This window comes from Malaya genurostris, chromosome 2 (genome assembly GCF_030247185.1).
Source record: "Malaya genurostris strain Urasoe2022 chromosome 2, Malgen_1.1, whole genome shotgun sequence".
In the NCBI taxonomy this organism is placed as follows: domain Eukaryota; kingdom Metazoa; phylum Arthropoda; class Insecta; order Diptera; family Culicidae; genus Malaya; species Malaya genurostris.
In genome coordinates, this window is record NC_080571.1 from 345,967,679 (window position 1) to 345,993,234 (window position 25,556).

The following is a 25,556-nucleotide window of genomic DNA, read 5'->3' on the forward strand; positions in this document are numbered from 1 at the left end:
TTATTTACAGCGAAATCGAAGTGCGTCCATACTTTCTGGGACAGTCTTTATTTATAGATTCCCTTTTGTGCTATAGTTCATACTGCGCGAATCGGACGAGAGTTTGACATCATTTACTGAGACTGTCATTGGCTCGTAAAAACATAGGTCAATTCAATCCAATGTTTTAATGGTATGCAATTGAAATACTTTTTTTTAATAACTATTTATTGGAATATGAGTTAAAATTAAATAATTAAGATTTAAATTGGGTGTTCAGCCACAAGTGGTGACTTTTCAGCCCTATTATATATATGATTTGGTTATTACCATGAGGACATCATTTGCTTCCGCAATTCTGAGATTTTTGGGTAGGGAAAAATGTAAACCTAACCTAACCTACCACAAACTTTGTATTGTGTAATGGGGAAAAGGAACTTTTATAGTAACTTACTAACTAATACAGAGAGCAAATCGATTCAATTGAAGATTGCATCGATTTTTGTCGGAATTTGCTTATAATATTATGTGACATTACATCTAATGGTTCTATATTTGTGAGTCTGTGTAACTCATTTGTACTAAACCAGGGAGGATGCTTCAAAATCATTTTCAGAATTTTATTCGGGTAGCAATTCAGATTTACAATTCTGATAGCTAACCTGAAGAGTACGACCAATTAAATAATTTTAAATCATTTTGATCAAATAAATAGGAAACTGGAAATCAGACATTTTTGCCATTAAACCTTTGTGCCAAACACTGTCGAATGCTTTTTCTATGTCTAGAAGAGCAACTCCAGTGGATAACCCAGAAGATTTATTTGATTTTATCATGTTCGTTACTCTGACAAGTTGATGAGTAGTTAAATGTTCATGACGAAGTCCAAACTGCTCTGGCAAAAAAATGGAATTCTCATTTATATGAGACATCATTCTCAACAAGATAATTTTTTCAAAAAGTTTACTGATAGAAGAAAGTAAGCTAATTGGTCGATAACTTGATGTTTCTGCTGGGTTTTTATCAGGTTTGAGTTTACTTTAGCGTTTTTCCATCTTTTTGGGAAGTAAGCTAATGAAAAACACTTGTTGAAAATCTCAAGGCAACATCGGAAAGATTTTTAATAAGAATATTAGAAATTCCATCATTTCCAGGAGTCTTCATGTTTTTAAGTTTCCTAATAATTGACTTAATTTCATCAAAATTCGTCTCAATAATGTCATCTTGTGATAACACTTGAGTTGAAATATGATCATATTTCAGTGAGACTTCATTTTCAATTGGACTCACAACGTTCAAATTAAAATTGTGTACACTCTCGAACTGCTGAGCAAGTTTTTGAGCTTTTTCGCCATTTGTAAGAAGTATTTGATTTCCTTCCTTGAGAGCAGGAATCGGTTTCTGAGGTTTCTTAAGAACCTTAGAAAGTTTCCAGAACGGTTTAGAATAAGGTTTAATTCGTTCAACTTCTTTAGCGAAATTTTCATTTCGCAAAAGAGTAAATCTATGTTTAATTTCTTTTTGTAAATCCTTAACTATGTTTTTCATAGCAGGATCACGAGAACGTTGATATTGTCGTCGACGAACATTCTTCAACCGAATGAGCTGTTGAAGATTGTCATCGACGATAGGAGAATTTAATTTAGTTTGAGCTTTGGGAACTGAAAGATTTCTAGTTTCGATAATGTAATTATTCAAATTATCAATTGCTGTGTCGATGTCCGCAGAATTTTCTAAAATAGTTTCATGATCCACATGATTTTCAATGTGAGATCTGTAATCCAATTAGCTCTATGATAGTTGAATATAGAACTAATTGGATTACTTTTAGCTTCGTTGAATGTTACAGGAAGATGAGTCAAAGTCAGCATGTGTAATCGTTTCACTACAAATGTGACTTTGATCCGTTAGAACCAGATCAATTGTAGATGGGTTTTTCACGGAAAAGAAACAAGTAGAATTACTGGGATGAAGAACTGTGAAGTAACCAGCTGAGAGTTGATTATGAAGTATTTTACCATTACTGTTATTTTGCCTACAATTCCACTGGACATGCTCAGCATTTAAGTCCCCTATTACGAAAAATTTCGGTCGATATCTTGTGAGTTTTTGCAAATCACCTTTAAAGAAATTTAATTGTTCGCCGGTGCATTGGAATGGCAAATATGTTCCAGCGATGAAATAAATTCCATGAATGGTTTCAACTTCGATTCCCAAGCTTTCAATAACTTTAGTATTGAAAGAAGGTAAAATTCGATGTTTAATTTGCCTTTGGACAAAAATGGCAACTCCACCACCCATTCCAGTAAATCTGTCAAATTGATGAACCACATAATGTGGATTACTTTTCAATTTGACATCTGGTTTCAGAAATGTTTCTGTCACAATGGCAATATGAATTTTGTGAACTTTGAGAAAATTATAAAATTCATCTTCACTCGATTTTAAAGATCAAGCATTCCAATTTAAAATATTCAAATAATTAATTAACAACATTTCACTGTTAAATTTTGAATTCACTTTTATGAAATGCAAAAATACATACGCCCTTTTTAAAAATCAGTCGTGAGTCGGTTCAAAACTTATGGTTTGCTATACTGAAGCCATGTGCAAAGTTTCATCCAAATCGGAGAAGGTCGAGTCTGATGATCTGCTAAGCATTTCTGAAATTGCTCTATGCTATTTTTAGTCAACTTAATTTCTGGAGGTCCTCTTTATGACATATTAGAAAACTGAATTCATTCTGTTAACATTTGTAGTAAAGTATGTCAATGCCGTTGTTCTCGATTTTTAGGGAAATTGAAAAGTCAAAGACTTCAGAAGAGAGGTGAGGCTATTTGCTACGAATGGGGACTGGCGGGATTCAAAAGTGCCCAATTTCTGTTGGTCTACATGGTTTAGAAACAATCTCCAACTGAAAAAAAATTGGACCGCTCAACGGGATGTTTGGAATATGAACGTTGAACTTTATGTAATTCATTCGGAACCTACTAAAACAGAATTTTTCAAGATCATTTTCATGGAGTAGTAAACTCGAGTGGTCTCTAGGAACAACTAGCTTCTAAAAAATTTCTCGACTGTCTCTGATTCAATTTTTGTGCATAATTTCCAAATAAAAATGTGAAAGGAACAAATAAACATGTAAAATACATATTTATTACTTGTTATGTTAAGGTAATAACATAATTGAACCAAATTTGATTTTTATTTCCTTTTTTCCATTTTGTGCCTTATAATCACCATATTTTTCTGTTTTTAAGTACATATTTTTCTGTTTTCGTTAGTTCTAACCTTTTCGAGTCTTATCTGAATAACGACGTATTGGTTTTTCGATCGAATATGGTTCGGTCGAACCCTAGCTACCTTTGATTTTGCTAGCGTTTTTAGGAATACGAATGAAATACGATCAAAAAATCGATACGTCGTTATTCAGAACAAGGGCGTATGTCGTGAAATATGAGGGTATGATCATGCTGACTGTTTATTTATAATGCGTCCTCTGTGATTGAAACATTTTCGAAATCATTTTATCAATTAGCATTTATAACTAATATCTATGCAGTTTATATTGATACTCCATAATATTCAAAACCACACATTCCTTGTATTTGTCTTTCAGCTATTAGTATTTTGAAGATCTTCTTCGAAATTATTTTCTCGCATTCAACAGTTTGCACACAATTTCCAAACCACCGTGCTTTTGTCCAGTGCCCAATCAAAACCTTCGTTAGAATACCATCCAAACCAACTAGACGGATTAAAGTTGTAGCCATACTAATCCCTTTCAAAATCTTCTGGCTGCGAAGTCTGTTGAGACAGAAAAGCCAAATTCCACAAAAGGAATGTAATGCCAAGACTTTGCTCTGCTTGTCACGGAACTGTAACTGTAGAAGTTAATATTTTATTCCATGATTGATATATTAGTATTTGATATATCAATCAAATTGTTTGGAAAAACGGTTCCCGTTTCCGGAAAAAGCATTTACGCTTTTTACGCACTCGCTGCTCGGTAATGTTTTATTTGTTCATATTATAGAGGTTCCTTAGAAACCTGTACGTAGAAACCAGAACAGTGTTGCTCGGAAAGATTATTTTTATCATGAGCAAGGGGTCTTTCGATATTCGATAACTGATGGTAATTCATTAACAGACAGTTTTAATACTGACTTTTCTTCGGAGTGTCTGGTCGACGACACGACCAGACACTCCGAACAAAAAACTTAATGAAAAGTGATTCTTCTCCAGTTACCACAATGTTGAAAGACCCCTTGTTAATGACAGAATAAATATTTCCTGCAATACTTTTCTGGTTGCTACAAACTCGTTACCAAGGAACCCTTTTCTAACACAAATAAACAAAAACAAACCGCTTTGCATTTCGTGCCAATATCGAAAAATAGGTAAGTAAAAACCTTCGTTGAATTGTAAATTATTTTAAGAATTGTAAATTATTTTGTTCATCAGTGCTCACTTATTACATAGGATTCGATCATCTGCCATACAACAAATCACACATAGTTCAGGCGCAACCATAGCAGGACATTAGTACACGTTGCATAAGATGTACCCAGCTATAAAATCTGTTATCTGACCGTTCTATCGTGCCCATAAAAACGCTGAAATTAAGCTTAAAACTGGCAAACGTAGGCACTCCAGTTCCTACATGAAGTAGTGCTCCTGTATTCGTTTGGTAGAATGCTAGACGCTCCCCTTCATCTGATTGTATACGATTGTTACCCGTCACGGAATGAGCACTACGAATGGTACATGCATGTCAAAAGCTACGAAAGAGATCGACGTGACTATCAGTATCGTGAAAATATGTTTTTAGGATGACTTTAGAGGTTGAAGTTTTTTTTTAATTTTACGGTAGTGACAAATTGTATTAATTGAGTGTAACATCGCTGTTGAATGAATATCTAGCGACAGAAATATATTTCTTCAAATAACATTGTAGAAAAATCGATTTCAAACAACTAAAAACAAATGCTTTCTTAAAACTGTTTCCGAAACATACGCGATCGACTTTACGCCCTTAATCATTGTGTGAAAACTGCTCCATTTGCTTCTTTACAGTTACTTTAACCAAATGTTTCGAAAACGCCTTTTTAGCATATAAATTTTTTCGGTGTACTAGATTGGAGCTACGGTTTATATCGAAGTACCTACAATTAGAGTGACTATAATCAGAGTGGCGACAGCTGTTCGTTTGGAATGACAGCTCCCAGTTCCAAACGAGCAAACGACCTGTCAATTCAATGTAAAACTAATGGAATGTTTTGAATTGTTGCCATACTTACGGATGAGATGTCGTCACTCTGGTTATAGGCACTCTACCTACAATGGAAGGGAAGATAGAAGGGTCTCAGCAATATTATGATTCAAAGCGCAAATGCCATTTTTTCCTTCATGTTGAACATTATTTATGCAATTTCGGGGTTTACTGGGTGATTTAAGGAGTCTTCTGGTTCATAAAACAACGGTCCTTCCGACATTTGTATTGACCAACCGACCATCGTTCTTCTGATTCACACAAATCACATTTGATTTCATTACAGACAATTTATATCTTATAGATAGATAACAAACGTAACCAAGGTTATGGTAACTGTTATTCAAAATCAACAGATTTCGGCCTTTGTTGCCAGTTTCAATAGATTTCCAGGCAATTTCGTTTTGACGTTACCAGTTACTGAGGGGTAGTTAAATTTGCGATACAGTTTTTATAGGCGAGTGGCAAGTCGTGTCGTCGGTCTGGTCGTGTCGTCGATCTAATGATTCTTGGCTCAAGTCGCGTTATTGCTATCAATTTTTTATTTTTTTATTCACTCGATAATGTAATTTTCAAATCTCACAATTTCACATGTTCTTCAATAAAAATTTGTGTGTTTTGCGAGACGATCAATAAGGTTTAGATTGCGGGTTATTTACAACTAAATTTATCTACACCAAAAATTAATCTTGGTAGAAATGAATGCAAAAAGAACTCACTATTATTGAATCTATTTGCTAAAAAAAATATAATTCATATTATTTTCGAAGAAACGTACAAAGTTTTAGGAAAACGAGAGAGCGGAACTGTCAAGTGGTTCTTTGAAATGACCGGGTTTTGCCCATCTCTACTGATTTGCTTCTCCCAAGCATTTTCACTCATTCGGTCCATCACAAAGTGAAATCTCTGATTGAATTGAATCATTGATGAGCAAATTCTCTTTGTCCACCCACTCAGTTTTGAATTTGAACGCCATGGTAATAAATTCAACTCGGAATTGAGTACCCAAATTTTAACTAGTTGATGTACGCAGAATAGACGGCTGACGTTGCGGAAAGTTGACGTTTACCATTTTGCGCAACTGGGCAGCGGTGAAAAAGCATGACACGAAATGAGACGGGTCTGAAACACATGTGGAAATTGCTCGTGATGTGTGGATCGTAGTAGGCCTCGCTACTGATGAAGTAAAATTTTCTAGAAGTAATATATTTTCGTTGTTTACATTTTCTTTCCATTACTGCGGCACCGTTTCGACAAATTTGTTCTGTTTTCTATGCTCTTTCGTAACTTTTTTTTTAGAATTAGAGTAAATTGAACAGCTCGCGCAAGATTGTGTAATTAGGTAGTGAATAATAAGATGAAATAACAAATTGGGAGGATATCAAACAATTGAATCTAGTGATGTGATTGTTTAGCTAATATTTTGTCCGGTAGTAAAAAAGTACAACTTCAGACCTGAAGCAAGGCTAATCACCAAGGCACAGTCCCGGAGAGTTACTAAGAATGTGGTTAGCCGTTGCGGTTGCCGCCCCGCACTTCCATTCTGCTCCCATTTGCCATTCTGCTGTTAGTATATATGGTGTGCCTACATTTGTGCTTCTTCTAATCTGCCACCAGTTAGCCAGAGCCAGAGTGCTGTAAAACCAACAGCACAAGAGCGGTGTAAGTAGCACACATCACACAACGAGTCTCTTTGTTCACTGATAAAGATTCGAGTTAGGAACAGACGCCGAGTGGTCGGCTATAAGATGTTAGACTTAGAACCATAGTTTTATGGCCTTCGATGGGGGCGACGTGACGATGGATGATGGAGACGCCGCCAACACGTTCACAGTGCCGATTCAATTCGATCGTCGCATCAACAAGCTGCTTCTTCTGCCACATACAGACATGCAATTCTAGTCTACTTATACATACAGTGTGAGTACCGTGCCGCGAGATGGTATCATAATAATAAATTCAAATTTAACTTACAATGACAATTCATTCCAGCATTTGTTCTTCGCCTGTCTGTTATTGTTATTTTTCTTGGTTGCGGTTGGGCGAGAGTAGACGAGAGAGAGAGGGACGGGAAGACGATGGCCTTAAATGTGCTGATGGAAACTGCTATCGCCTTATGAAGCAGTTGAAGTAATAATAACAACAGGGCCTTACGCCACTATTATTCCTTGGCTGCGTCCCAGTTGCTGATAACATACTCGCTGAGATAATCAAACAAAATACGTTGCGGCCAGCGCACACACACACAAGATACACATAAGCAGCAGTTCTTGGTCTGGTCTGGTCTGGCCTGGCCTGGTCCGATCAGTTCGGGTGTCTCTCTAATGCATGATGGTCTCAATCAAATGTATATATTAGCAGCAGCAGCAGCACTAGCAACAGCTCAAGAGTACATACACACAAACACAGCAAGCAAAAGAGTGTTTTTGAAGTTAGTACATTCTAAAAATAGCGTACAAAACCAACCAACACACAAAAAAACACACGCTTATGGGTTCGAAAACTCACATTGCCATCGGAACGAAAAAGGACGGACGGCGGCGGTGACGACAACGAGGGGCCAGATGTTGAGTGGTCCCGTCCTTTTTTTCAAGAATTGGAATAATTGTGGCCTGTCTTTCGCCTCTTTCTTCGGCTTTCGCTCTTGCTTGTGTTCGTCCACGATCGTTATCCCGATTTTTGTATTTTGTTTTTTTTTCTTCAAGATCACCAAAAAAAGGCTGTACTGCGTTAATTGCACTTATTCCACCTAAAAAAAATGTATTAAATCCGACCGACAAATTCCAACAGGGTACGAACACTCTTTGACCACTGCTTGTCACATGTGTGCGCGCGTGATAGTCACGCCCTTTTCGTTGATCACCACAAAACTGGTGCGCGCTTCACTGCACAACACCCAAGACTCTTCTTCACCCGACGCGGTTGGGAATCAAATGTGTTTTCAATCAACTCGTCACACTGGCGTCGATTCATCCAAACACGCTAATTTCACGTTGTGGGTAATTGTATCATTAGAGGCAGAAAAAAAAAGAACTGGAATGGATACATCACGGCACTTGGAACTCTTCGCCATCAATTACCACTGGGTGAACCGAGTTGCATTCGTATGATCCCTTCTTGATACGGGTTGCACAGAGCACGGCTGGGAGCTGACGGGGTGGATGTGTGGGTGAGTGGGCTGAACAGGCGCGAGTGCGCGGATATCTCCTATAACTAACTACACTTTGAGGCCAACAGCAATTTGCTGCACAGTAACACTATACCCAGTAACACACTTCTGCGCACAGTCAGCACGTTTACATTAGTCAGCGTTCTAACACGAAATGCCTGGTTTCCTCCGAAGCATCTAGTATTAAGCCCTACAACTTAGAGAAGAGATGCCGCGCGGCACACATTTTCATCCCGTGTGAGCAGCGAAAAAAAAAACACATCACCATATGAGCAGCAGTGGCAGCAGCCAACAGCAGAACACAACCCGACCGCGATGGTAAGAACGACAGCAATAACAGCAAGAAGATGAAAACATGTACCGAGGACTTCAATATTGACTTTTTGGGGTGGTAAAGCTGGCGATGCTGATCATAATAACCCGCGCAATGTTCAACACTGACCGAAACACTTTTCTGGTTGCTTGGTTGCTCCCCTCGACAAGTTCTAGCCTACTACGAACGAATCTGCTGACACCGACGTCCACAATCGACCATCATCGTAGCACTGAAGCAACCGATCATCACGGACTACCAACACCGCGAGAACATTCAAAGCGGCTCAAGATTCTAACAATAATTTGCCCTACCCGTGTGGCTGTGTGCGTGCATGTCAATGAATGATGCAACGGGGTATGAGCAGCTAAATCAAAAAGCGAAAAAAAATCAGTATGTACTTAACCACTGCATTAGTAGAAGCGCTGCAGTGATCCCGTTTACGCTCAGCTTTGCTACTCTTTGACGTACGAATCCGGTTGCTCTCCGCTCTCCCGTCTGTCTCTCGACGGTGGCGAAGATCACACAGCATACGGAATTCAATCGATCGTGCCCAGACGGTCCCGAGTGTTCGGAAATATTCGGATAGAGCTGACGGAAGACGATGCGTCTCCTTCGGAGGTTGTGACTGTGAAGCGTTCTAACGTCTTCTTTAGTTATGATTCAATTATTTTTTATATTAACAATCTAATGTTAGTTAAAAAAAAGCACTGCGATCGCGTTTGAATCTTTGGTATATATTTAAATTTTAATTATAAAACGTTGATGAGTTTTAATAAATTTAATCGTCAAGAAGAACGGCACGGGTGTTCATCAAAAGAAGAAAGACGCTAGCAGCCACACTCCAAACTGAACAGCAATCATCAAACAGCATCGTCAGCAGTTCTTGACAATCACCATCGTCTGTAGCAGCGACGCGAGCGCTCGCAGGACGATACCGAATCACCAGCGGTTCCCAACAACAGCAGTGCCATTCAGTTAGGTGATAGTCACCCTTATTCTGAATAACGACGTATCGTTTTCTTGATCGTATTTCATTCGTATTCCTAATAACGCTAGCAAAATCAAAGGTAGCTAGGATTCGATCGAAAAACCAATATATTCAGAATAAGGGCGAGTACCATTCGAATACGCAAAATAGTAAGCCGACTCTGAGACCCAGATCGAAGTAGTATTCGAAGAATTAATGTAATGGTGGGTCGTACCCCCCGTATGAATTAATTAAAGTAGAAATGAGAAAGGTCAATTTTTTAACAAAATTTTGTTTCGGTATAACTTTGCATGAAATTTCGATCTAGAGTATTCTCGGTATGTTGTTTTGAAACAAAATTGCGCATTTTAACAACGAATAGAACATAAAATTATTAACTAGTTTTAAAATCACTGATAGAAGGTGCTGGACTCGTTCATCCAGTTCTCCATGATCGGAAACCAATGCACAGTGGTTCAAAAGCGCAATTTCACGCTCTTAATTAATAACTCATAGGAACGTGGTTTTTTAGGTACAGTATCTTCAGCAAAGTTGTTCAGAATGATAGACGCCATCTTTTGGTAAGTTTTATTTATGTGATTAATCCCCCTAAAAGTGAGATAAAAATATTATTTTAGTTCAGAGAAAACATAGGGGCTAAGTTACTTCGACAAGGTTGTTCAGAAGGTTATTTCAAATAAATTTGCTGAAGATACTATTCCCGTAACTTGAGTGTAATTCATGATATAATGTATTTTCTGAAAAGGGTGCCCTAAAACCAGTTTCTGTATGAAAACACATATATTATCAATTTATATGAGTTTTTCATGTTCTACAAAGTTTTTCATCATTTAAAACTACATATCTTTCTCAAACATACTATGCTGCTATCATTTCAGTTTAATGAAATAGAGCCATTTTTCATGGTTTTTATTACAAAATTTCAACTTGTCTATCATCAAAAGGCGCAGAAAGGTGCAGATGAGACTACTTACATATTAAACTACTTGACAATAGCGTTCATACCGTGGTTGAATTACTCGTCTGCGATCGTCTGCAGGCGAGATATGTTCTTTTCAAATATCCTTGTCCTTGACATTTGCAATGATAAGGTTCATTGCATATCAGATCAGACTTCAGTATATATTCGTTACCATGGTAACTCTCACAATAAATGATTTTTATGGACATCGAAGTCTACAAATAGAAAAGTTTAGTAATCATACCAGACGTTTTCTGAAAGTGAGATAAGAAGCCACGGCTTTGAAAAAAGGCAATCATCATTTCGAATTACGTTATGTTATTTTTTGGTAAATTTTTCTATAGAAAATTTCTGCGGACAAATGTCCTCCGTTCATCAATTGAAGTGAAGATCGATAAACGCGTGCTATATTGTACTGTTCACAATAATTAAGAAGTTTGTTTCATACAGATTTCGAGAGTATTATACACGCAAGCAATACATATCACTTTCGAATCGGGATCCCATGAATTGGTTATTAGTTTCATCATATCCATTGGTTACAAATATTCGTGAATGGCCAAAACAGTCCAAGAAGAATCTGTCGGATGATGCTAAGAGTCTTTTAGCTGGTTAAGAACATTGTCAGCGATCATAAAATAAATACAAATAACTAAAAATGAGTTTTGATCATACTTTTCTCTACCAGAAAATGACATAACTTAATTCGATTTAATGATTGCTTTTTATTAAAACCGTGACAAAACAGTTACCAAACTATTCAATTTATAGACTTCGATGTGCAAAAAAAATCATATTTTGTGACAAGTACCATAGTAATGAATATATACTGAAGTCTGATATGACATGAAGTGCACCTTATCATTGCAAATGTCAAGGACAAGGATATTTGAAAAGAACATATCTCGCCTGCAGACGATCGCAGACGAGTAATTCAACCACGATATGGAAGCTCTTGACAAGTAGTTTAATATGTAACTAGTCTCATCTGCACCTTTCTGCGCCTTTTGATGATAGACAAGTTGAAATTTTGTAATAAAAACCATGAAAAATGGCTCTATTTCATTAAACTGAAATGATAGCAGCATAGTATGTTTGAGAAAGATATGTAGTTTTAAATGATGAAAAACTTTGTTGTGTTTTCATACAAAAACTGGTTTTAGGGCACCCTTTTCAGAAAATACATTATATCATGAATTACACTCAAGTTACGGGAATGGTATTTTCAGCAAATTTGTTTGAAATAACCTTCTGAACAACTTTGTCGAAGTAACTTAGCCCCTATGTTCTCTCTGAACTAAAATAATATTTTTATCTCACTTTTAGGGGGATTAATCACATAAATAAAACTTACCAAAAGATGGCGTCTATCATTCTGAACAACTTTGCTGAAGATACTGTACCTAAAAAACCACGTTCCTATGAGTTATTAATTAAGAGCGTGAAATTGCGCTTTTGAACCACTGTGCAATGCCTTGGTATTACATTCCTGAACTATTTGACGTTCTCTTTCAACAGACTTCGCACCCGACTCATAGCGTACCGAACCATTGCATGACTGGTGCTACGATCCTACTGACACTAAGAATCCTTTCAGATCGGGACTCGAACATACGACAACTGGCTCATAAGACCAGCGTCTATGCATTGAACTGCCAACTCATGATCGAGGTCATCAAAAATTTTCTCGAATGCAAAGAAACAGCTGATTTTCGAACCAAATGTGTATCGCACGGGTATCGAACGGCGCACGAAACAAATCCATAAACAATTCAGCCGCTGAAGTGCGTAACACATTGTTTAAAAAGTTCCGGGAATGACCCAAAGATGACGTTTGTGATGTCAAACAAACCTTATTTTTCGAAAGTACCCACCTCTAGATGTCATGTGTTAAATTTTCACGTCAATCGTGTTTGTGGTACACACTAAACCAACCGACATATAAGTGAAGTTACTTTTTAATTTACGAAAAAATAGACATGATGAATTCCTTGTATTGATAAAACATTGCTTCGTAAAAGGCGCTCGCTCAGCACTCAGCAATGGGTCGAGAAATGTTACTCGCAGTCGGATCCATTAAAAACAAAGATTTCTGGTATTTCGTCATCCAGAAGAAAAAAAAGGCAAGTTTGACATCCGTGTTGAATGAACGCAAAATCAAAGCTCGTGATATTAGATGTGCTGAGATGGTTAGCACATCAACTAGATATGCTTTTACGATCCTTCGCGAAAATCTGAGCATGAATTTGGTCTTTTCCTAGTGGGTGCCATGTTGGCTCACAATAAAACAAAAGCAACAATGCATCAACGATCCAAAGAGCTGTTTGGCACTGTTTAGTCACAATAAAAAGGATTTCTTACGTTGTGTTGCGTTGGTATGAAAAAATGGACGAAACATGGATCCAAAATTTTTCTCCGAGGTCATATCCGCATTCAGACGGAGAAAGTCATCCAAAAACGCAACAGGTAGCCGGAACAATCATAGCGTCAGTTTTTAGATGGTCGAGGATAATTAACATCGCCTATTTTAGAATGGAAAGTACCATCAAAGGTGATCATTTTATTGAATTATTGATGCGTTTAAAGAGCGAAATCGAATAAACAGTCTCAAACGAGGAAGAATCCATTATATTTAACCAAGACAATGCACCGTGCCACCAGTCAATGAAAACAATGGCCGAATTGAACGAATTCTGTTTGCTTGTCACTTCTTCTTACCTTACTGTTATATATCTTCATATCCTTACTCTACCTTGAGTACTCGTATTTTATAATTTTGATTTTATTTATTATTCCGAGTTACAATAAAAATATTCTGTTTGGTATGAATAATACTATTATTACCATTGCTTTTCGCTGGAAACTCCAGGTGGGTAATTACCCACCACCACCCACCAGATTCCCGGCCTGGAGTTTTTCTTCGGCAAGTCCTAGCTGGTTATTCTGAAAAAGTTTCGGAAGAAGAAAGTTAAATAATTTGTTAAGGAACACTTCGAGGGGCAGGCGATTTGAAGGTGTGGTAAGTTCAGCAAGCAGCAATTTACGAAAAAATAGACATGTACGGCCAAATATTTAAAGAAGAATACCTCCAGAAGCACCTTTTACCCTTCCTCCGGTCCCACGAAAGTGACACTCTGTTTTGGCCGGTGATGAAGTGGTACGAAGCCAACGTTGTTGTTTTTTTGTACCGAAAGAGGCCAATCCGTCAAACTCGCCGTGTATTTATTTATTTAGTGTTAAAAATCTCCGACTTGAAATAAATTTTGGTGATCGTGTTTTGTCTACATACCATTGTTTTCGAAAATCGGAAAAATGTTTTGGAAAATCCATTGCGCATTGTACAAAAAAACTAGTGGGTTGAGCGAAATGAATAAAGCTTGCTTCATTTAGAATTGGAACAAACTTTTGCTTATATTGTGGTGCTCCTGGTGGACGGATTTGGAAGTTCTTGGCGCCCACGTGTAGGGAATTTTGTCAGCTTCACGTATGATTTTTGACATTCCGCAAATCGACTGTACTTTGTAAACAATCAACATGGAAGCCGAAAGAAGGGAAAAAATTGTGCACAGTTATTTGGAAAATCCATTGTGGTCTGCATCTAGGCTAGCTAAGCAACTGAAATTGCCCAGAAATACCGTATGGCGCGTTATTAAACGGTATAAGGAAACATTGACGACGATTCGGAAGCCAATCGTCGGAGTGGAACTGTCGACCGGAAACTGCGTGGTAAGATTTTGAAGACGATTAAGAGGAATCCTAATCTGTCGGACAGTGATTTGACCAGAAAATTCGTTGCTGCCCATAGTATCGTGAGGAGAACTCGACTCCGGGAAGGAATCTAGTCGTATCAAGCTAGCAAACAGCCAAATCGGACCACAAAACAGAATAGTGGGATCAAAATTCGTGCTTCTGACCAAGTTCGACGGATATCTTCTGATGGACGATGAAACCTATGTCAAGACAGACTTCGGGCAAATCCCAGATCAAAAATTTTACTTGGCAACGGCAACGGGGGGATGTTCCAGTCAAATTTAAATTTGTTTTTGCCAACAAATTTGCAAGAAAATTTATGATCTGGCAGGACATTTGCAGCTGTGGCAAAAAAACGAAAGTTTTCGTTACAAATAAGACAATGACATCGGAACTATACCAAAAAGAGTGTCTCCAAAAACGAATTTTGCCGTTCATTCGATCCCACGACCATCCCGTAATGTCATATCGTTTCTAGCATTCAGAAGGACCAAATTGAGGAACTCACTACGATATTCAACACTTTTCGGAACATTTTTCTCGAACGATTTATTGTACAGCAGCAGATATTTTGTTCTCTTCCTCAGAACGCGTTCTGATTGGCTGGTGTTGACATGGGTCAAATGAGACAGGTTTTTCAATAGTGTACTATTGAAACACTTCAATGCTTTTGCTGCTATTTTGGTAGTTAGATTATATAAATCCTTTCACAGATCACTGAGCTATGAGCTTTAAAAATACGAGCAAGGCAAAGGCACCTTATGGATTACCCCCTTTGATACTCGTTTATACCAAACATTTCAGAAAAGTTTAATTTTGAATTAATAGAGATTATGTCACACAACTGAATATTTTATCATAAAATTAATGATCATATTTCCGATGGCGTGTAGCAAAAATTATGTTGATTCGTTAGATACAATAAGAGATATTCACCGACGACACCATAACCTTGGTTACTGCATATCGAAGGCAAGATGAATGTAAACAAAATAAATTTCAGATCGGTTATTATATTACGGAACATTTTAATGGATTTACCTGACTCGAGCGGAATGTAAAAATTGAGGAGTATGAGTTATGTCTTTTATAAAGCCAAGTTCAAAATTCAGGTCTTGACTTGAAACCGTTATGCGAGAAGGAAGACATGGAAATGACCGACAACGAGCTGAGCGAGGCTAGTGCTCTGCGGTGCCTGCATAACGTACGGTGAAATGATTTCTTTATGGAATTCCACTAGTAATCCTCGAATAGTGGCCAACAAGGTGAAATACTGTTTCCACTTCTGCGCAATCAACCGACACAAAACAATTCTGACACCGGTATATTACACCGAATCCTACTGCCCAGAAAAGCTAGCAGTTGAAGTGTACGGATGAATCGCTGGAAGCAGATCATTGTCCTCGTTCGTTGATTTCATCCATAGTTTCGATTAAATTCCGAAAATCGAGTTCATTTAAATGCATTTCTGCTTAATTTCGATAACGTTTAACACTAATAGAACTATTCCACCGCTTTCAAAACATGATTATTTGTTTTGGGGTTCCTTGGTAACTAGTCCATAGCAACTTAAACAGTGTTGCTCGAGAAGATTATTTTTATCATTTACAAGGGGTCGCTAGATTTGTGGTAACTGGCGGTGAATCGTTAGCGAACAGTTTTAATGCTGATTTTTCTTCGGAGTGCCTGGTCGTGTCGTCGTATTCACGATCCAAAACTTCTCTCAGAGGGTAAATTTTGAAAAGGCGCCCCATAGTAAAGTAAGTCGTATTCACGACAAAAGTGTTTATGGGTGATTTACCGCCGGTTACCACAAAAATAGCGACCCCTTGAAAATGATAAAAATAATCTTTTTCAGCAACACTGTTCTGGTTGCTATGCGTTATTTGTCAAGTAACCCCAATAATATAAATAAACAAACAAATCGGAAAAGTATTCCGTTCAGAGATGCAAGGTCTGCTGATTTGTCTGTAAATCTGCAGATTTGGGGTATAGTGCTGCAGAAATTTTTTTTGTGCAGACTTTTACAGACTTTTGAAGAAATTCTCGCAGACTTTCGTCTATATTTATAGACTTTTGAAATTTCCGCGACCAAGTCAGTTTTGCGTGTCATACTTTATAGAGAAATTGCTGCCAGCAAGACATACTTGCTGACTGCAGATTTTTTTTCAGATTCACAGACCCTGTCTGCAGATATTTGAAATTTTTACCTGGCATCTCTGATTCCGTTCCATTGCCAGTACCCATGAAAATGTAAGAGAAACAGGATTAAGTTCAGGATAAAGCGAGCTATTTTTCTGTGTGCGGTCATGTATCTCTAAATCTCCACAAGACGGATTGACACAAACTGCATTCCAGAATACGAAAAAAAATGGTGCAGTATCGCAAAGTTTATTTCATATGTTATGCATTCGATTGAGACTAAAAAATTTTTTTCTCGTAATACAAAAGGGCCCTCACAGAAGTTTAAATCAATGAAAAAATGACGATGATGAAATTGCTGCGTTCTGTGATGTCGATTCAAAACACCATAATTAACTTTAAGTTATTTTCAATAGACTCCTAACAAATTATGTTAGTAACAAATAATGCATTTATTTTTGTTATTTCCCTGCTTAATCAAACTAAAAAGTTTGATTGTAATCCAATGATTCGGATTTTTTCCGATGAATGACCCCATTTCTCAGTGAGTTTTAGAACTAGTATAAAATCCACCCAATATAAATGAGTTCAGTATCATTGACAAAACTACACATGACATGATATCATTATCAATAAGAAAACTACGGTACGGTACATGAAACAAATTCAGCTCACTCTAAAATATTTCATCCCTTTTGTTTCGTTCCTATATTCTAACAATCTCTTCAAGTCATTTTTTTTGTACTTTGCAGCAGGAGCAAACTGAATATTTACTGAAAACATTGAGATATTTTCCGTTCATTATTGCGGTTCGGTTTTCTAGGATATATCATATCATATCGATATCACGAAAACATAGTGCTTTACTTAACATTTAAATGAGATGATTCTGGTTCATAAGCTTCATAAACCTAAAATATTTGCTTCATTTCCCATTGAAGATTTTTTTTCTGCATTTTATTAGCATTCGAACCATTGTTGTTTTACGTAAATAACTGACAGTAATAAATATGTAACTAAGGTTACGGTAACTGTTATTTGAATAACAACAGTTGAGTTGCCAGTTTTGGTATTTTTTTTCTGCGATAACATTTTGACATTACGAGTTAGTGAGGGGTGGTTAAATTTGTGATACAGTTTTCAAACACGAGTGGCAGGTCGTGTCGTCGGCTAAGTGTTCTATATAATTCGACACAGTTCATCGAGCTGAGCAATGTATGTGGGTGTGTCTCTCATAAAAAACTCGTAGTCCTGTAGGTCACACCGTCATTCAGAGCGACGAAGGGTAAAATTCTTCTAGATTTGGCTTAAAACTGATTCAATTTGTAGGCAATATTAGTTAATTGCTAAACGAACCGACTTTGGTTATACTGATTCCAAGTTTCTGGTTCCAGAAGTACCAGAAGTAGTAATCAAAAAGTTTAAAATGAGACTCACTCAATTTTCACATGATTTGATCGATTTCCACAAACAGGCTCAAAAAAAGTTCCTACAGTCTCATAGGTTGCTGTTTGATTTCATCCGGGCTCGACTTCCGGTTTCAGAACTATAGGGTAAAGAGTGTTTGATCATTTAGTGCGACGATGCAAAATAAAGAAAAATTCTTATCAACAATACAATTTAAAAAGGTTATGTTAGTTTATACCCAAAGAAAGTTTCTTATTTTATTCCAGATTGAAAAAAAATTCTTAATAAAATCTTCTGGTGATATTTTTGAAAATATTTGTAATATGAGAAAGGCATCATTACACCACTAGGTGGGTTAGAACAGGTTTTTTTTTGCAGTTTCGCTCTAAATATCGTATAACTGAAGCCGGTTCGTTTGGCCAGCAACTAGCAAAACCTATAATCTAACCTTTTATTTGATCAATACTTAATATACTTAATAATGAATCCACAACGAGCTTCTCTTCTATTAAAAAAGTTTCGTTGCTATTGCCACCACTAAACATCTTTGACCCTATAAAGTATGTGAATTCATGGTCAATTAAAAATAATCATTCTACCATGGACTCGAACAGGAAAGTTCGTAAGCACGAAATGGTAAATGAGATGAAATTGATTTAAACTTGGAAACTGATTTAAAATTTATTGCGTATATTGTGAAACGAAATTTACTATTTTATAACAATAAAACCTAAACTTTAAAGCTATTATTTTTTCCTAAAATATTATAATTTTGATAAAACTGCAACGACTTAAATATTTACTCCTTAAAAGATACACCCCTATTCTGTAATTCGATTGAATCGGAACATTGGGAAAACAGAATGATTAATTCCGAATTCGATCTAAATAATCCGGTTCGTACTGGGACAGGGACTGCATGGACTTGTAAATGTGTGCACCAACGTGCCCCTTAGAAAAAGTGACAAAAAAGCCCTGAATACATATTTTTCATAGAATGTCAGTATGATGTAGCAAATGGTAGAGCTGTAGCTCTCTATGAAACTCAACAAAGTTCAGTAATCTCGCCTACTTATCAAATTATCACTTTGAACTAAATTTCGCTAGCATTACTCATTCGATACCACAAATCAAATTAATGTGCATCATTGGTCCATCACCATGCTCTGCCCCCTTTCAAATACTAATATTTTTCAAATGCACATTGACCGAATTGATTAATTGGAATGACACTTCTAGATCGGTACACTGAAACCAGCTGAAGATAAAATGCACACGAGCATCTCGCAACGCGCCGGTGGTTGAAGTGAACCAACCAACAGAATATGTATCGCTGACCTACGAGATCGTTCAACGCTGGCTAACCATCTGCTAATCGCTTTGCTCAAGGAGACGACACACCAGAAATCCATTCGAGACAAATTATTGCCGTTAACGACAACCAAAAATAATTGACAGTGCGGTTGGCGAAGCTTTGTGGAAAGTATTTTCGTCATTCATACTCGTTCCTCGTTGTTTGTGACGTTCAACCTCACGAAATTTATCTGTCTGGTAAAATCTGTTCTCGATCGTGTACCTGACAGTTGTAACATATGTGTTAATGTGTTGGTTCTATTGACTATGAAGGTACTTTATGAACTTGAACTCAATTAATGATCAGTCCAAAAAAGTTTCACTACCGGGTTGTGTACTCTGCACGGCAGCTTCACAAACTTTTACGTTCGTCTATGAGGGGGGAGGGATTTTTCATGAAGTCTACGTAGTTTCATAGCATTTATTTTCAATTTTGAAAGAAATTTTATTTCGAAATTCAGCAAACTTAGGAAAGAGTTCCTATTTTGGTTATGACATGAAAACGGTATAAGCTAAGTTTTGCCCAATAAATGACAGATTCTAAAACGGCAAATTGCGAAAGTAACAATTTGCGAAAAAATACACCCTAGAGACTAAAAATCAAGGCCAACAAATATGAAAAATGTAGATATGTTTAATTGAATCACTCTACGAGGAAACACATTTTCTGTCCTATCATTCATCGGGTAAAGCTGTTTAAGATTTATTACATGCAATAAAACACAAACGGTTCATCCGATTTCAAAATTTATTTTTTCATATTAAAGTACAATCCTTCCGGTTAATTGTGGAATATAATTTCATTCAAATGGCTACCTCGGCTGGCCTTGTAGTACGCCATACGGTTGGTCCAGTTTTTTTTAGTACATTTTCGATTGTATGCAGCTTTATTTCAGCTATGGCTGCACGAATGTTGTCCTTCAAGGCTTGAATTGTCTCTGGCTTGTCCACATAAAATTTATCTTTGACAGCCCCCCAAAGATAAAAGTGTAACGGCGTCAAATCACAGCTCCGAGGCGGCCAAACGACATCCGAATTTCGACTGATAATTCGATCTTCGAAGACTGTGCGCAGAACATCGATCGTAGCGTTGGCTGTGTGGCACGGAGCGCCGTCTTGTTGGAACCAAATGGTGTCCAAGTCTTTCTCTTCAAGTAACGGGAAGAACTAATCATGGCGCGGTAGCGGTCGCCATTAATCGTGGCGACGGCTCCGCACCAAACCGTCACTCTCTGAGGATGCATCGGCTTCTCCATGAAAACGTGCGGGGTTTCAGTCCCCCAGATGCGACAATTTTGCTTATTAACATACCCACCGAGATGAAAATGTGCCTCATCCGAGAAGATGATTTTTTGGCACACATTCCGCAACATTACCATGATTTTCAAAGTAAAACTGCACTATTTTCACGCGTTCCTTAAGCGTATACACAACCATTCTCGTTCAGAGGAAGGATAAAACTAAGTTTCTGTCAAATCAGAAGTGACACTAAGGTTACCAATGTCGAAATAGACGCTAGTTCAAAAAAAAAAATGTTAGATGGCGGACCGTGTATATCTATTTGACGTGTGAATATCTTGAATAACGAAGAATTCATGGTAATGTTTCAAGATAGCCAGATCATGATTGTTTGGAAATATATGGCACGGTTTTGGAATTCTCTAAAGATAATTATAATTCAAAAAATGCCGAGCAAATTCACCCTGTTCAACTCAAGTTTTCAACATATTTGCTTCAATGTGCCATTATTTTTTTTCCTTTCCCTTCAAATTTCCAAAAATTATTTGCTTTCATATGAACTATACGACGCATGCGTTTCATATGATGAATCTAATGAATATAAATAAGTTTTTTATTTCAGTGGCATGTATTTGAAAAAAAAGTGGCATGTATTTGAAAAAAATACAGTACATTTATTTGAAAATACAGTACATTTTACAGCACGCATTTTTCTAAAAATTGTGAATAAAAACAAAAGTAAATAAATTTGATCAGCATCTTTCGAGATTGAAAAAATGTCATGCGAATAAAATTATGTAATAAAAACCGAGAAAAAGCCACCGCAGAGACGGGACTCGAACCCGTAGCTAGCTCCTATCCGGGTAAATTGTTATGCCAATTAAACTATCCTGCATGTGAAACAACAATCTAATTGAACAAAAAAAAACCGAGCATGTTCACCCGCATTGGCTAGGCTGCCCGACGGCTGACTAGCGGCTGCCAGCGTGCACAATATGGCTGGCAGCCATTCTGGTGTCTGGCTGCCTCACCGTTACCAGACATACACCTTACACGATAGAAACGTCTCCACCAGAATTTCTTAGATAGATGTGGCTGCCAGCCGTTTGCCATACCGATTGAATTATTTGACATTTTCAGCGAAGGTGAAAAGATGGAAACGCTCCGCTAACTAAGATACAGGCGACTATTATTTGCCAAATTTGATTTGACAACCGTCACTGAAACAATTTTGGTAGCCGTCTGGTAACCATGGCTGCCCAGGTTGCCAAAACGCTATGCGGGCAGCTGTTCTCGGGCGCCACGGTGTTCATTTGTAGTCATTTTTCTATAGCAACCTTCTCCCCAGCCACTTGTTTCAGCCTCTGTTTTTTTCTTGTGTTTCACATGCAAAGTAGATTAATTGGCAAAACGTTTTCCCCGGATAGGAGCTAGCTACGGGTTCGAGTCCCGTCTCTGTGGTAGCTTTTTCGCGGTCATATGCAACTATCGGGGGATTGCAATTCTTTCTTGCATTCCGAAGCTCTTTGAAGCGATAGTTAATGACAAACTGTTTAGTCAAATGAAACAATAGAATTACTCACATGCAACATGGATTTCTAAAGGACGTTCCACTTCTACTAATTTACTTGAATTCGTCCACTATACCCTGACCGCTATGGACAAGGGAAATCACATTGAAGCTCTTTTTACAGATTTCAGCAAAGCATTCAATCGTGTTGACATACCCATGCTTATGTTCAAATGGCAGAAATTGGGAATCTTCCAGGGACTCCTTAAATGGTTGAAATCATATCTAACAAATCGTCAATAAATTGTAAAATTAAAGGGTAAGAAGTCGAGCCCCATTCACGTCAGTTCCGGGGTCCCTCAGGGATCTCATTTAGGTTCTCTTTTATTTATCTTGTTTGTTAACGACATTTACTTTGTTTTGAAAAAATAAAAATTCTAATATACGCAGACGATATAAAACTATTTTTAGAAATAGAGAAAAGTGAGGATGCCAAGGTTAACCAAGAAGAAATTCTTTCTTTTTTATACATGATGTAACAAAAGTCTTTTTCAACTAAATGTAAAAAAAATGCAATAGAATAACATTCAGTAAAAAACGAAATACACCTGACTTGATATTTACTCATGGAAGTCAAACAGTTCAAAACTGCGAAACAATTAGGGACTTAGAAATAATACTAGATTCTAAAATGATTTTTGTTGACCATTACAATACAATCATAAACAGAGCCAATAATATGCTAGGATTCATAAAATGATTTTGTTACTGTTTTCAGGATCCATATATACAATTAAAACATTATACATTGCCTATGTTCGGTCAGTACTAGAATACTGTAGCTTATGTCGTTTTCGTTTTTAAATTGCACTACACCGGTGTAGCAAAAGCTACACTTAAACCGTTCGTTTTTACCAACTGCACTACACCAGTGCTACACTTTTTCGTCATTTTTGTTCGTTTATTAATGCCATGGTGTAACCGACGACACGACCTGCCACTCGCTTTTAAAACTGTATCGCAAATCGAGCTACCCCTCAGTAACTGGTAATGTCAAAATGATATCTTATGAAAAATGTTTAAAATTGGGAACGCGGTCAGAGAAATTGTTGTTTTCAAAATAACAGTTACAGTAACCCTAGTTACCATTGTTTATCTTTTCAAGGTAATCGTTCTCGGTTTCATTATTGCACATGCCCAATCTAGAGCATCTCAAAAGTTCTCATCGTCGACTGCGGATCTAAATCGGAATTGAGAGTTTTTATAGCTTGCTAATTTTGTATTTATTTATATATTCTGTTCACTAATAATATGTATTCTTGTAGCCTCTCTTCAAAGTGCGTAAAGACCCGAAACTAACCGCTTTTGCGTTTATCTACGGCGTGATGCTCAGAGGGTGAAAAAAATCTCACCGTGAGACCAGAATGATCTTCAACCCATTGCATTGTAGTACTCAGATGAACAGTATGACCGCGAATGTTGGTGTTATGCTGCAATTTTGATGATGTTCCTTCTTGTTAGAATCATTTCGATCGTGATTGCAATTATTTATATACTTTCAAATCAAATGTACTAATCACCATTCACAAATTTTATATGACTTCTTCTCCAATATTTCAATTATATAAAAGTCCTACAAAAAACAAATGTTTAGTTACCGGTGAAATATGCTGCGATTACAATTTCAATCAACTGTGATCTGCGCTTCGCTGATATGAATTGCATTTAATGATATATGTACGTAGCTACATGCCGTTGTGTGAAGGAACCAAAAAAAGTGGACGAAACCGTAGGTCGAGTGGCCTACGCTAAAATGCGGAAACGGAGTGTCCCTTTTTAATTCTTCCCTTATATCGAATTCATATAATGAGGCCCTTATTACCGGTATCACTACACGGTGAAAACTCTTATTATAGGTATCACTTCACGGTGAAAATCAAGTGAAGTGAATGTAGGTATTTATCACGAAAGTCGCTTCAGAGGAAAAAGTAATTACTTTTAGGAGCTTGTAGTTATTACTAATATCACATCATTTTTTTTGGAAAAATGATTTTTTTCACTACAGTGACTACTTCAGTGTGCGTGATACTGGTAACAGGGAAAATCAAGTGAAGTAATATAAGTGTGAAGTGAAAGTGGAAGTGAAAACGGTTATTAGGGCCTGAAACTCTTTTTAATAGCCAGTAGAAGACGAGACAATCAGTGGGAACGACTTGACAGGGTATTTTGATTATTAGAATGAAATGCAAAATTGCGGTTCTGCACGTTAAGGAAAAAAACCAAAATCCTGAAACGACATTATCATTCCTGTTGTCATTCAAATATTTTTGATAGATACGTAGATTGCAAACGAAAAATTCAGTGGCAAATATATACGGATATGTTCCATTTTGCTAGATCACCATTACATCGCCATATTGTTAGCGCCATGAAAACTGGTTTATTCCTGCAATCAATATAATTAGCCTAACTTGAAATAATCAGGAATCAGAACAAATTGGCTCAAATGGCACGTTCCCCTTATAGTGATCGCGCATGAACACTTTTTATTGCGATTTTTCTTCGAAGTGCCTGGTCGTGTCGTCGGTGTAGCACTGCACCGGTGTAGTGCAGTTATAAAACGAAAACGACACTAGTTTGGTCACCTTACTTATGGCGTTTTCGTTTTTAATTTGCACTACACCGGTTCAGTGCTACACTGAGACATGAATAAACGAACAAAAATGACGAAAACATAAACAGTAACCATTGACTACAATAAACGATTCCATTGCACAGAGCTACACAAAACTTTTGATGAGTGCTACACCAGTGGTATCGGTGCAGAAAAAGTGTAGCACTGGTGTAGTGCAATTGGTAAAAACGCTTTCGCTACACCGGTGTAGTGCAATTTAAAAACGAAAACGACATTAGGCGTGAATCATTTCGTGGTTAAATTTAACTTTAGGTTAAAATCTGACAATTGAGTGGTTATCTTGTGTCGAGTAGTTAAATTTGACTAAAACTGCTGCCCATTTCAAAATTTGACGGATGGAAAGTTATTTGGGTTTGTTTTGCACTGGAAATAATTTAATATAAAGGATTGATATTAGAATTTTCATTGCAAGATTTTTTTCAGTGTCGGAAAATAACCATCGATCTGTCAAAAATAATCATGCTTTCGAGCAGGGTTATTTTTGACAACATCAAAATAACCACTCGATTGTCAGATTTCAACTAAAAGCTATAATTAACCACGAAATGGTTCACAGCCTTAATCACATGGGAAGATCGAATAGTATCAGTTGAAAACAATTTTGATTATTTGCACTTCGTAAATTATGTTGGACAAGACGTCCTATGTTATAAAGCTCGCTGTATGATCAGTATTCAAAGTTCAAACATTAAAAGAACGCAGAGAAATTTTAATGGTCTCATTTATAAATGACATTGTCTCGAATTGCATGGATTCCAATGAACTCCTGTCCAAA

At 37.1% G+C, this 25,556-nt stretch overlaps 1 protein-coding gene across 2 annotated transcripts in view; it reads right to left on the reverse strand.

Annotated features, from left to right (window-relative positions):
- The window catches only part of LOC131431972 (uncharacterized), an 85,043-nt gene extending 76,064 nt beyond the window's left edge, over positions 1 to 8,979 (reverse strand). Inside the window, exons 1-2 of one of the 2 annotated variants that reach the window (XM_058597968.1) lie at positions 8,863 to 8,877; positions 7,226 to 8,000 (exon numbers count right to left, since the gene is read on the reverse strand). The gene's annotated coding sequence lies outside the window, so the exon portion shown is untranslated. Of the gene's footprint in view, positions 1 to 7,225 lie in introns of both variants that reach the window. The other variant, XM_058597969.1, reaches the window with a different exon arrangement.
- Positions 8,980 to 25,556: the final 16,577 nt, after the last annotated feature.